Source organism: Balaenoptera acutorostrata, chromosome X (genome assembly GCF_949987535.1).
Source record: "Balaenoptera acutorostrata chromosome X, mBalAcu1.1, whole genome shotgun sequence".
Classification (NCBI taxonomy): Eukaryota; Metazoa; Chordata; class Mammalia; order Artiodactyla; family Balaenopteridae; genus Balaenoptera; species Balaenoptera acutorostrata.
In genome coordinates, this window is record NC_080085.1 from 101,313,117 (window position 1) to 101,325,920 (window position 12,804).

The following is a 12,804-nucleotide window of genomic DNA, read 5'->3' on the forward strand; positions in this document are numbered from 1 at the left end:
GAGAACAAACTGCTGGTTGCCAGAATGGAGGGGGCATGGGGGAATGAGTGAAATAGGTGAAGGGGAATAAAAGGTACAAGCTTCCAGCTATAAAATAAATGTCACAGGGATGTAATGTACATGTATGGAATATAGTCAATAATATTATAACAACTTGTATGGTGATTGATGGTAACTGGACTTATTGTGGTGATCATCTCATATAAAAATATCAAATCAACATGTTGTACACCTGAAACTAACATAATATTGTATGTTAATTATAACTCAATTTTTAAAAGATGAATTAGGCCCTATGATCTGCCTTTGAGCTTCTGAAAGGGACACTGAAGACCAGCTGTGCAAGCCTCTTTTTTTTTTTAATATTTATTTATTTATTTTAGCTGTGCTGGGTCTTAGTTGCGGCACGCGGGATCTTTTAGTTCTGGCATACAGGATCTTTTAGTTGCCGCATGCAGCCTTCTTAGTTGTGGCATGTAAACTCCTAGCTGTGGCATGCATGCAGGATCCAGTTCCCCCACCAGGGATCGAACCCGGGTCCCCTGCATTGGGAGCGTAGAGTCCTACCCACTGGACCACCAGGGAAGTCCCTGCAAGCCTCTTTATATAGATAGGAAAACTACCAACTTTGGGTTACTTTGTGAATGATCCTATATGGCTTAAATTGATGGTGTGAAAGATCAGAAAGAAATGCAGTTTGAATAGAGCTTTGAGTCTGAGGCTCCTTTCTTAGAGCAAAATGTTAGCCTCTGAAAAGGACTTTTAGATTTTGGGTAACACAGAAGTAGCTTAGTTACATCAAGATGGCTATCATAGCAGTGTTCATTAAAATGGAGTTCTACTTTGTTGAGCTTGTTAAACAGGAATCTCAACCAGCATCCAAATAGGGCAAGTTTTATCCGCTGGAAACTACCGAGGCACTGAGACACAGTGCCATTACCTGGGCACCCTGTGGCTTTGAAACTGTGACCACTGTACTTCCATTAAAGTGACATTTCTTGATCACAAACTCTTACTGAATTCTGACATCCTCAGTGTTAGTAAATAAAGTAAAGCTTCCATGTAAGCTTTTTTGAAAAAAAAAAAAAACAACAGGAAAGTGTAAATAGCATATGCATAGAATTCTTAATATTTTGACTTATTCTAAATTCTAACACTTGAAAAATAAACTAAAATAGAATACTAAGTTAAGTAATTGAGACAAATATATCCATACTCGAAAATTTAGCTTGCACAGTCCCTTCATACAGACATTCTAAGTCTGTAAATTTAAGTTTTAAAGCAGGTGGAAGCTCTTCAGTGGCCACTTAACAGACGCCATAAAATGTAGAAAACTGAAGTACTGTATTAGTGTATCTAGAAATTTTGTGTAAAGAATTCCAGAAACCATACCAAACCTTGGGCCAATTACTGAAAGCCAGAAATCTCACTGTGGATCCTCTTGTAAATGTGTGTGGCGGTACACTTCACAGTCCACACAACACGAACATGTTGAAATCAGTATTTTTGTGCTGACCCAAACCTGACCCAGTACAAAATCCCTCATACCAGAAATTTAATATTTCCGATAGCCAGATTGCTCTCTCATTTCTTTTTCACCTTTCTGTGCCTTTCATATGTTCTTCCAGTTGGTTAATCATTAATTAATATTTAATGAGCCTTTTTCCCAGTGCCAATTCCTTCTCTGCTAGTGTAGCCTTTAGGCAGTATATGAACTCCCTTCTTCTGCCTATTCAAGAAGCGCTGGCACTCACTATAGGTTAATTTCTCTACGGAAATTCATAATAGCAAATGAAGTGAGGGTTCCTTGACAAGATCATTCGATTTTCAGACCACTCTTTTTTTTGGCCGCGCCCTGAGGCATGCGGGATCTTAGTTCCCTGACCAGGGATGGAACACGTGCCTCCTGCATTGGGAGCGCTGAGTCTTAACCACTGGACTGCCAGGGAAGTCCCAGGCCACTCTTTTTTTTTAAAAAAAATTTTATTTATTATTTATTTATTATGTTTATTTTTGGCTGTGTTGGGTCTTCGTTTCTGTGCGAGGGCTTTCTCCAGTTGCGGCGAGTGGGGGCCACTCTTCATCGCGGTGCACGGGCCTCTCACTATGCGGGCCTCTCACTATCGCGGCCTCTCTTGTTGCGGAGCAGAGGCTCCAGACGCTCAGGCTCAGTAGTCGTGGCTCACGGGCCCAGTTGCTCCACGGCATGTGGGATCTTCCCAGACCAGGGCTCGAACCCGTGTCCCCTGCATTGGCAGGCAGATTCTCAACCACTGCGCCACCAGGGAAGCCCCCCAGGCCACTCTTAATTTAGCAATTTTTGTAGTGCATATAAAATGAGAAGTAATTGAACCAATTTTTAATTCTTAAAAAACTTTCCAAGCACACATTTCCTGAACAAAACGGTTGTGACTGAAACAGGAAAGGGCTTAGCCTTTCTCTTCTACAGCTGTGCCACAAGCCAGTCTCTTGACCTGACCCTGGAGAATCCGTCAAACTCTGGTCCTTGGAGCTGATTTTGGACCTGGAGTGAGCCAAAGGATTGGAATGCACAATAAGGAGGGGAAACCTCCGCGCGTATTAATGAAAGAGGTCAATTATGACACAGAGGCCAAGAAGAAGAAAGGGTCCTCTGGGAAGCAGGAGCATGTCTCCAAGTTTTCTCTGGTGAAAGGAGACTGATGAAAATTGACATCCATTTCCAGTCAAACGAATGGGAACCACGTTATTTCCACCTTCCCTTCCCACCTCCACCTCTCATTCCTTTCCGCATGGACAAACAGACCAGACAGGTGATTTTGGTCAACAATTTACTTGGGCACGAAGCCAAAAACATGAGAGCCTCGTCCTGTCCATATATCTGCTCCCTAGACGTCGTTGGAAAGGGAAGATTGCTGAGGTTTTCCCTCTGCGTTGTTCCGCACGCAGGCTGATTGGAGCAGAAGAAACTAAGTACTAGTATTACTAGTCCCTTCCCATGCCGAGATTCTCTTTACGATTCTGGGTTGAAACTGTACTCTCCAGAGACTTAAATAGGGGCTTGGTGACGTTCAAACTCTCGCTCCAACATTCTCATCTCTTCGTTTATTCCACACCATCTTTTGGAACGTGGTCCCCGAGCCAGGCTGTGAGGACTTCTAATCTCTTCATAGCCAGGGAGGGGAAGAAACGAGAGCGGAGGACCAATCTCCGCTCCCAGCTGCTGAGTTACACTCCCCATCCCTCCAGGGCGCCCATCCCGGTGCCTATTCTCCCAACTCCCCACCCAGTTGATGTGACAGGCGCGTGGCCCAATCCCCTTCCTGGTTCCCAGCCGACTGCTAGCACCACCGGAGCCAATGGCGGCGGCCGAGGGGCGGAGGGGGCTGGCAGGAGGGGCGGGAGCGCTGGCTTTAGAACCACAGCCGCAAAAATTCCGAGCGGCAGAAGTTGTCTGAGTGCGTCGGTTGGAGGCTGTCTGGCCAGATCCGGTACTCTGCGACTTTATGTAAGTGCTCTGCAGGCGCGGGAGGGCACGAGGGGAGCGGGATCCCTGGGCGTGGGCATGAGTGGGTCCAGGAGAGAGCATCTCCGGGAACCTCGGCAGGAAAGTGCCTGGCACGGGAGGCGGGGGACTGAGAGGGAGGCTGCAGAAATTTCTGTCCTAGACCTTCGGCGCCAAAGCGATCGTTCGCATCAAGGACGGGTGGGAGTGACCGAGTGTTCCCCACGACCACCGCCCGCCGCAAACACGTTTTCTGCTCTTCACTGGAGAGATGGTGCTTTCTCACTAGTTGCTCTTAACTTGTTGCCAAACTTGGGCTGGAGTCCTTGACGCCAGCCCTTGCCCTTCTCCCCTTCCGTGGCGGCGGCCCCGAAGTGGAAACCAAGCGCCTAACTTCCCTCTGTCGTCCTTCTTCAGCTACTGCCACCCTCCTCCCCCCTCCTCCGCCGGCTCCGGACTCAGGAAATCCCGGAGCCGGTCGCCGGCGACGCCTCCAGCCCCCGCTCGCCCTCCTCGGGTGACCTCACGGGCTCACCCCGGCCCCCGGGCTCCACGGGGTGCGGTGGCCCAGGGAAGGAACGAGGCTCCGGTTGCCTGCCTGCCGCCTGCTTCCCTTGCCATTAGCGAGCGAATCGCTATCCCACCGCGTCTCCCTATGAGTAAGCACTTTTTTCCTTTCTGTAGCAGGACATCTCCGGGCCATTAGGGCAGTACCTTTCCGTTCTCCTCTCCCCAGATCCCGCGCCGCCCGTCTTCTCCCTTCTCAGCTCCTCTGGCTCTGCAGCCTCGAGCGCGCGGTCGGGGCAGCGGCCGCCCGGCACCTCCCGGGGCTCCTCGGGAGGCAGAGCCGAAGGGGCGGGGGGCGAGGGCAACATCCCCCTCCTCCCACAGAGCTGCACTTGCCGGTGTTTACTTTTCCCCACTCGCAGTACTTAGCGGTCTAATGAGAGGCCGGGGGACGCCGACCACCCCCGCCCGGGCTTCTCGCCAGTCCCAGAGTTGCCGCCGCCGCTGCTGCTACTTGCTCTAATGTGCTGGCGGCTCCAACGGCCAGGCTCCAGGGCAGAAGATCCCAACCTGGGAGGTGGAGTGGGCTTAATGCATTCTGACATTTCCTGTACGCGACGCAAATTCTTGCTCCACACGCGATCTGCACAACATGCCGGGTGGTACTCAAGGTTGAGTTTAGAACTAACTGGGTTGGAGAGCCTCGCCGTTTAGGATCAGATAGATGGGATGCTCGGGGTGCCCGACCTGTTACCAGGGATGGGGGGTGGGGAAGAGAGCCTGGCTGGCTGCACAGTAGGTAGAAAACCTAGGTGAAATTAAAAACTACTGAGAGGTAAGCGCACACTGCGCTTTACAAGATGTCACAGTGTATTTGGGAGCTTAAACTTGATCCTGAAGATCCAATTTACAGTGAATTCCAACATAGTGGCCGAAGCCCCACATATGTCAATTGGCATCACGTGCCCCAAGTCTCTGATGCCCCTAGGGTAATGGTCACATGACTTCTTTTGACTTTAAAACTGGAATGTAATGGCTGAAGTTCATTTTCCCAAAACTACCGTGACAAAAAAGGGGAGGGGGCGGTGTGAACTAGCCTCTACTCAAGGGAGTTCTACTTGGATTTGGATGAGGGGAACAGAAAGGGAATTTGGTGCTCAGATTTTATCCAAAATAAAAAACAGAAGCTGTTTTTAAAATAAGGGCTTGAAATATATTTGTGCTGGGGTATATATCTCCCCTGTGGCCCTTCAATCTAGTTATGGCTTTTCTAAATTTTAAAAATATCTTACTAATTATTTTCTAGAAAAATCGTCCATTTATTCATGCCCTATTTCATTCCTAAATGATAGATTTGAAGCCATATCCCATTAGATAGTGTTTTTAAAAACTTAGGCTTTGTCCATGTCCCTGGGTCTGGCCTATATTCCAGTTGAACTGTTCTCTATATTAGGCATCTGCTTGAAGGTGGTGGATAATCTCTTGGCTAAAATTAACCATCAGTTATTGTCGTTTGGAATTAATTGGATCAGAAATCAGGCAGGAAAACAGTGGACACTAAATTTAAGAAACCGAGCTAGTTGGGTTTTTACCTGTCAGTACTTTAGTAGAATAATGAGAGGCCACAGAAACAACTCCCATAATGACCAATACCCACCCAAGTGGCCCAAGTTAAGGTTGCTGTTGGAAAAACGTGGCAGTTTTTGCTATTCAGATTATATATTGCGGAGTGTAGAAATGGGCAGAGGAATCTCTGAGGTTGAGAGTTTAAAAGCTTTACTTATTTACAAAAATGGATCCAGTTGATACGTATTCAGTCTTGAAAACAACTAGGGCAGCTAAAAAGGAAACTGGGAATATTTAAGAGATTTTGGCTTTTGTATGCTTCAGCCAAAAATCCTTGTCTACTTACTGCAGCAACCTCTGAATGACTTGAGCACGACATTTTCATGCTGTGCATGGGTTTCTGAGCCTAAAAACTAGAACAACTTTAAAGCACATAGTTCTGACCACAAGGCTAGCCTTGCGGCACAGATTAGCTGGAAGTGGACTCAAACTGCACCTGAGTTAATTGGAGTTAACTACACTGGTAGATAGACCCCCCTAGTGGAAGAGAGGTGATAATATAATTTTAGATGGAACTCCTAACAAATATTTAACCTTAAAAAAAGAAGAGCACAACTATCCAACGAGGTTAAAGTGGTAGGGAGAGAAGTTCTTTTTAAGATAGTATTAACTCATGTCAAAACAGGATTTTCCCTAGGCTCTACAACCACAGTCTTTCATTGTCTCGGTATGTCCACTCATTTACAACTACTGACTTCATTTTTTAGTCATATGATCTAATGAACCCAGGCTTTCATTAAAATTAGAGGATTATGAGTCTACTTCTTAATTTCTACAATTAGATCTACAAAGTTATCAAACTCTTTACCTGGGGTGGGAGAGCCAAATAAATTATGCTCTGCCTTGATTTAACACAGACAATCAACACTGAGGTCCAAGGTCTCTAGTCTAGTCTGAGGCCATCATTTAGAGTCAATTGCTAAAAATGTCTAGGCTTAATGCATTTTGGGTAGAAGGATTAATTATGACTAGTGAGTAATATTTGGGTTGAGATTAAGTCTCTTCTACAAATGGTTACAAGCACATTAGACTTGACTGTGACTGTTTATACTGGCAGAATGTCAATATCCAGGGCACTATTAGGAACCCCATGAAATTTTGCTCCTAGGCAAACAACGTGACTGTTACAGAAAAGAAGGGGGTAGAAACTTGGCCGTGGTACTTGAGCACTAAGGAGATTCTTTATGGTGAAACTGATGACAAAAGGAAGAAAATTCACTTGCCATTTTTCCATATTCTGTTTTAAGCATTTCTACTTAACCTTTCCAAGAAATTTACTGACATAATATTCTTAGCACATATGATAAATTCATGAATTTGCTATTGCTATAATCTAGGTGGAATGAATATGCCAAACTGTTTGTTTTTGCTGTTTAGTACAGATTCCAAAAGTAGCTGGTATAAAATTGAAAACGAACATCTATCAATACATGAAAACTTGGGTAACTGTTTTTGGAATCATTTTGTACTTGCTCATGCTCTTTTGGTGAAAAGTAATCCAGAGGGGGAAAGTTTAATCTGTGAAAATAATAAAACTCAGTTTAGAAGAAAACAGCTAGATCATGTTTTGAGTCTATAATTATTCTAGAGAGTGATGCACCATATGATGTACGTTCATTGTGTTGGAGGTTTCAAAAGTTTTTCGGATACATTATACTGTTGGAAGGTCTTTTAGATACCAGTGGTCACGACTAGCTGTTTTTAGTGATGAGAGAGCTTTGATTAAAATTATGACCTAGAAATATAAAAAACTGTCTGATCATGAAATGTCAGTCTCAGGAGAAGATCTGATAATACTTGGGCCAATGGTAGTTATGGAGGTGAGACAGTTTCCAAAAATTCAATATGCTTAATTAATAACATTGAATTTGCCCTATTAGCACTTGAAAGACAAATATTGGTGAGTATAAACTGTTTTAGGGATGAAAAAGCATTGCTGTTAAATGAAAATTACAATGCTAAGGGGGACGTATGTTGGACTTGCTTCAGAATAACTAGATTCTAGACATGGCTCTGACACTGACTCATAGTTTGACCTTGAGAAAGTCACTTAAGATTATTATATTGATAACTAACATTGAGTACATACATGTGCCAGACACCACACATTTTCTCATTTATAAAATGAGGGCATGGCTCAAGGATTTTGGTCTGCTGGGATTTTTTTTTCTTTTATAAGATATATCTTTTATATAGATATAGTCTGGCTTATTTCAGTTATATTTATCAGTTGATTTTTTTCCAATTTTAATGCAACTATATTGAACCAAGCTAAATACCTTGTAGGCAAATTGGTGACTATCCAGGAAGATGATCACCAGTGGCTTATTCTGTGAGTAATGTTATTTCTTTAAAATATGGAGGTACCATTTATATCATTCCTTATCAAGGATTTTTGGCACATTAAACTTACTGATTTTATATTATGACAAAGCTTAATTTCTCTTAACAGTCTAGAAATTTGTTTGATGATAAGGAGGTAGTGTTGTTTATTAGAAAAGGCATTGAGTGTGGACTCCAGGATCTTTTAGGCCTCTACAGTTTGCACAGACAGGCCATCTTCAGTAAATCATGGAAGTTCTCTGTTTTCATATCTGGATTTTACTTTATTTGTAAGCCATCTGTTTTCAATCTGTATATTTCACAGGCATGCTGAAAGGATAAATGAGCTATGTAAGCCTTGGCTCTTCAGCAGACAGGTGCTATATAAATTCAAAGTACTGTAGTAGTATATCATAGAAACACTAAAGCTTTAATAAGAGTTTACAGAAATGGTAGAATTCTCATCACTTAAGTCTTGCCACATTTTTACTTGTCTGTAAATGTTCTCCAGCCATCCACTTTTACAAGCTAAGAAGAAATAAAGCCAGACATAATGTAATGAAAAATAAGAGAAATGGTTGATAACAAGAGAATAAAAACCTATATGTGTAATACTTTCTTATATTTTTTTCCCTCAAATATTGTGCCAAGTAGCCTGTAAAAGCCATTAATGTGGTGGTGGTTTTTTTTTTTAACCTTTCCCAAGTAACTACTGAGCAGTATTTTGGCGTTCATTGGTAATGGTTACAAAATACTTTGGCTTATCATACTTCATTCTTAGTTTTGTGATTGCCCGTAATAGGAGGTTTTGTGTAAAATTACGCATGAAAAATCAAATGTTTCTCCTTATAATTGCACTCTAAATTGCATATGCAGGTATGGAAAAGTGCATAATGGAGGAGATCAACTTACGTTTAAGTGGTGTGCCATCATTAACACAGAAAAGGTGAGACGTTAATGCAGGTCTTCATCTGAAAAACAAACATGTTGGGCTAGATGACTTCTGAGGGGTCATTTACTTTTCTTTTCCTTTTTTTTTTTTTTTTGGCTGCATCGGGTCTTCGTTGCTGTGTGCGGGCTTTCTCTAGTTGCAGCGAGCAGGGGCTACTCTTCGTTGCGGTGCGCAGGCTTCAGTAGTCGTGGCTCGCAGGCTCTAGAGCGCAGGCTCAGTAGTTGTGGCGCACGGGCTCAGTTGCTCCGTGGCATGTGGGATCTTCCCGGACCAGGGCTTGAACCCGTGTCCCCTGCATTGGCAGGCAGATTCTCAACCACTGCGCCACCAGGGAAGCCCCTGAGGGTCATTTTCAACCCCCACCCTCAAAACTATTAACTTGGAATTAATTTTCACTGTCTGTTGTCATCTTGACAATTACATGATAGTTCTTTAACTCTGTCATTCTTTGTGTTATTATGCATTTTTATTTTGTTAAAATTATGTTTGCTAACATTTGTTAAAATAGCATTTGTGAAGTGAGAGTACTTAATGAAAATGGAATAAGCAGAAAGCCTTGAGTTAAAGGACTTTTGAAATAACCTGATATCCTATGACTAGTTCTGAAGAGAAGTTTCTCTTTGCTAAAAGAAATCATTTTCTTTTATAAAATCTGATCTCTTATTTCTTTTTTTTTTTTTTTTATAAATTTATTTATTTATTTATTTTAGCTGTGTTGGGTCTTCATTTCTGCGCGAGGGCTTTCTCTAGTTGCGGCAGCAGGGGTCACTCTTCATTGCGGTGCGCGGGCCTCTCTTGTTGCGGAGCACAGGCTCCAGACGCGCAGGCTCAGTAGTTGTGGCTCACGGGCCCAGTTTCTCCCCGGCATGTGGGATCTTCCCAGACCAGGGCTCGAACCCGTGTCCCCTGCATTGGCAGGCAGATTCTCAACCACTGCGCCACCAGGGAAGCCCCTGATCTCTTATTTCTACCATCTCTGTTTTAAAAGATTAAATAGCAAATCATTTTTTTGTAATCTTGTAACCCATATATTGAAAATACAACGCTGACTCTCTTAAGCTGTTTTAAATTTGTATGTATATATAATACTTGTTTACATAAAAAGTATATATATAAAATTTTTACTTTCTATAAAATAGAATTTGAGAGGGCAGCATAATAGCTTTGAATATTCATATTATTGCATTCTACATTATATGCTCTAATTACATAGTGTTGCTCTCAGATTGACATTCTGCTATTGACACTGAATAATACATTGTCCTTTATAGATGAATGTAATTTTTAAGCTTTTTTTCCTGTATTTCTTTACTTGCTTGCATATTCCCATTTTTGCCATTTCTTATTGTTGTTTTTGACATCTTGGTGCTTGTATTTCAGGTGAGGGAGAATTACCATTTAAGATTGTTTTCTCAGAGGTGAAAATGATAAGACATGATTCCTAGGGTATATCCTATTGCTATAATAGTCAATAGGTATATTTAGTTAATCTGCCGGAAAAGTGTCTTAAGTAGTGTGTACTTAGGATATTTTTTAATCAGTTTACTTTGGAATAAAAAAATACAAGACCACTTTAAAAATATGAGAAGAAAACAAAAGGGTTTATAAAGAAGAAAAATAAAAATTACTCATAATTGTACCACCTGTTCATATTTTTTCATGTTTCCTGTGTAGAACGTTAGATATTTTTAAAATTGGGATCATACTGTATATACTGTTTGTATCCCATTCTTTTAACTTATATTATGAACATGTTTTCGTGTAATCAGATATTTTTGAAAATATTTAAGATTACTGCATGATATTCTATATAATGGATATTTCATAATTTATTTCACTAATTCCAGGTTGTTGGAAGTTTTTGTTCTTTACATATCTTATAGATAACGCTTCAGTGAACACCCTGCGGCAAAAACCATTTCATGACTCTGATTATTTCTTTGAGATAAATATTTAGAAGAGAAATTGCAAAGATTTTTGTTTTAAAGATGAATTCCTTTGACAATCTCTGAAATTTAAACATTGGTGTAAGCAAAAAGAGCCTTGATTTCAAACAGCAGCACTCAAAAAAAAAAAAGCCATTCTTTATATAGTGTTTCGTATGGAGCTGGTTTAGGTAAAGTATATGTCTTGGAAATATTTTGGTTTCCTCTGATCTAGTTAGCAGGTGCAAAGGAGGATGAAGTAGAATCCTGTGGGGTGTACAATCATAGGAAGTTCTATTTTTTGAAACAGAACTGTTAATTGGGGAAGGGAGACAGGTTTGTATTTAATTAGCCTTTAGATTTCAGATTGCTGTAAAACTCAGTTCAAGTACAGAAAGCTTACTTGTGACCATAAACTTTCAGTATCATGAAGAGACTTTTAATCCTGAAGTTGGTTAAATGGCTGTATATATATAAAGATATATATTTATATATTCTTTTTCAGCTTCTTTGCCATTATAGGTTATTACAAGATATTGAGTGTAGTTCCCTGTGCTATACAGTAGGTCCTTGTTGGTTATCTATTTTATATATAGAGTGTGTATATGTTAATCCCAAGCTTCTAATTTAACACCCCCTTCCCCTTTGGTAACCATAAGTTTTTTTTCTATATCTGTGGAGTTACCATATTACCCAGCAATCCCACTCCTGGGCATATATCTGGAAAAGACGAAAACCCTAATTTGAAAAGATACATGCACCCCAATGTTCATAGCAGCTCTATATACAATAGCCAAGGCATGGAAGCTACCTAAATGTCCATCAGCAGATGAATGGATAAAGAAGATGTGGTACATATACACAAGGGAATATTACTCAGCCATAAAAAAGAATGAAATAATGCCATTTGCAGCAATATGGGTGGACCTAGAGGTTATCTTACTGAGTGAAGTAAGTCAGACAAAGACAAATATCATATATCACTTATATGTGCAATCTAAAAAAATGATACAAATGAATTTATTTACAAAACAGAAATAGACTCACGGACATAGAAATGGCTGTGTTTGTTGATAGGCTTTTTTATCTCAGGCTGTCAGTCTCTTGAAGTACAGCCACGCCTGGGAGATACTTCAGTTGGTTCCAGACTATCGCAATAAAGTGAGTCACATCAATTTTTTTGGCTTCCCAGTGCATATAAAAGTTATGTTTACACTATACTGTAGTCTATTAAGTGTGTGATAGCATTACATCTAAAAAAATGTACATAATTAAAAATACTTTATTGTTTAAAAAATGCCAATTATCATCTGAGGCTCCAGTGTGTCCTAGTAACGTCGAAGATCACTGATCACCAATCATTATAACAAATATAATGATAATGAAAAAGTTTGAAATGTGGTGAGAATTACCAAAATGTGACACATTTCCACATATTGGAAAATGGTGCCAGTAGACTCACTTGATGCAGCGTTAGCACAAACCTCCAATTTGTAGAAAGTGCAATATCTGGAAAGCGCAATAAAATGATGTGTGCCTGTATGTTGACAGTACTCAATAAACTCAAAGTTTTATGTTTCATTCAGTATATGGTGAATCCCCAAATTACAACACTTAACAAATATTTTATATATTTAAATGGCTCATTGTACACTGCATATCTCTCTCTAAACTTATCCCATGCTGCTTCACAGACCCTTCCTGGATGTCTGTCTCCTTACGCCAGTTCACTGGTGGCACTAAGGACCATGTTGGTCCGGGCATCCCATGATGACCCGGAAGTGATGGGGAAAGTTTTGTCTGACTGGACAACTCGTTCTTACCACCTCCTTTTTTTGTTCTCAGAGGGATCATGTACATGCTATATTTCATAGTCAGAATGGATTTTAGCATAAAATATGGGTTCCCATGGTTTTGCTATTTTATATCTCCGTGACATTGGGGAAGTTCCTTAATTCCTCTAAACCTCAATTTCACTGTCTATAAAA

At 41.1% G+C, this 12,804-nt stretch overlaps 1 protein-coding gene across 2 annotated transcripts in view; it reads left to right on the top strand.

The window, feature by feature from the left end:
- Positions 1 to 3,344: 3,344 nt before the first annotated feature.
- The window catches only part of PLS3 (plastin 3), a 91,973-nt gene continuing 82,513 nt past the window's right edge, over positions 3,345 to 12,804 (top strand). The window contains exon 1 of one of the 2 annotated variants that reach the window (XM_057537937.1): positions 3,345 to 3,487. The gene's annotated coding sequence lies outside the window, so the exon portion shown is untranslated. Of the gene's footprint in view, positions 3,488 to 7,930; positions 7,950 to 12,804 lie in introns of those variants that run through there. The other variant, XM_057537940.1, reaches the window with a different exon arrangement.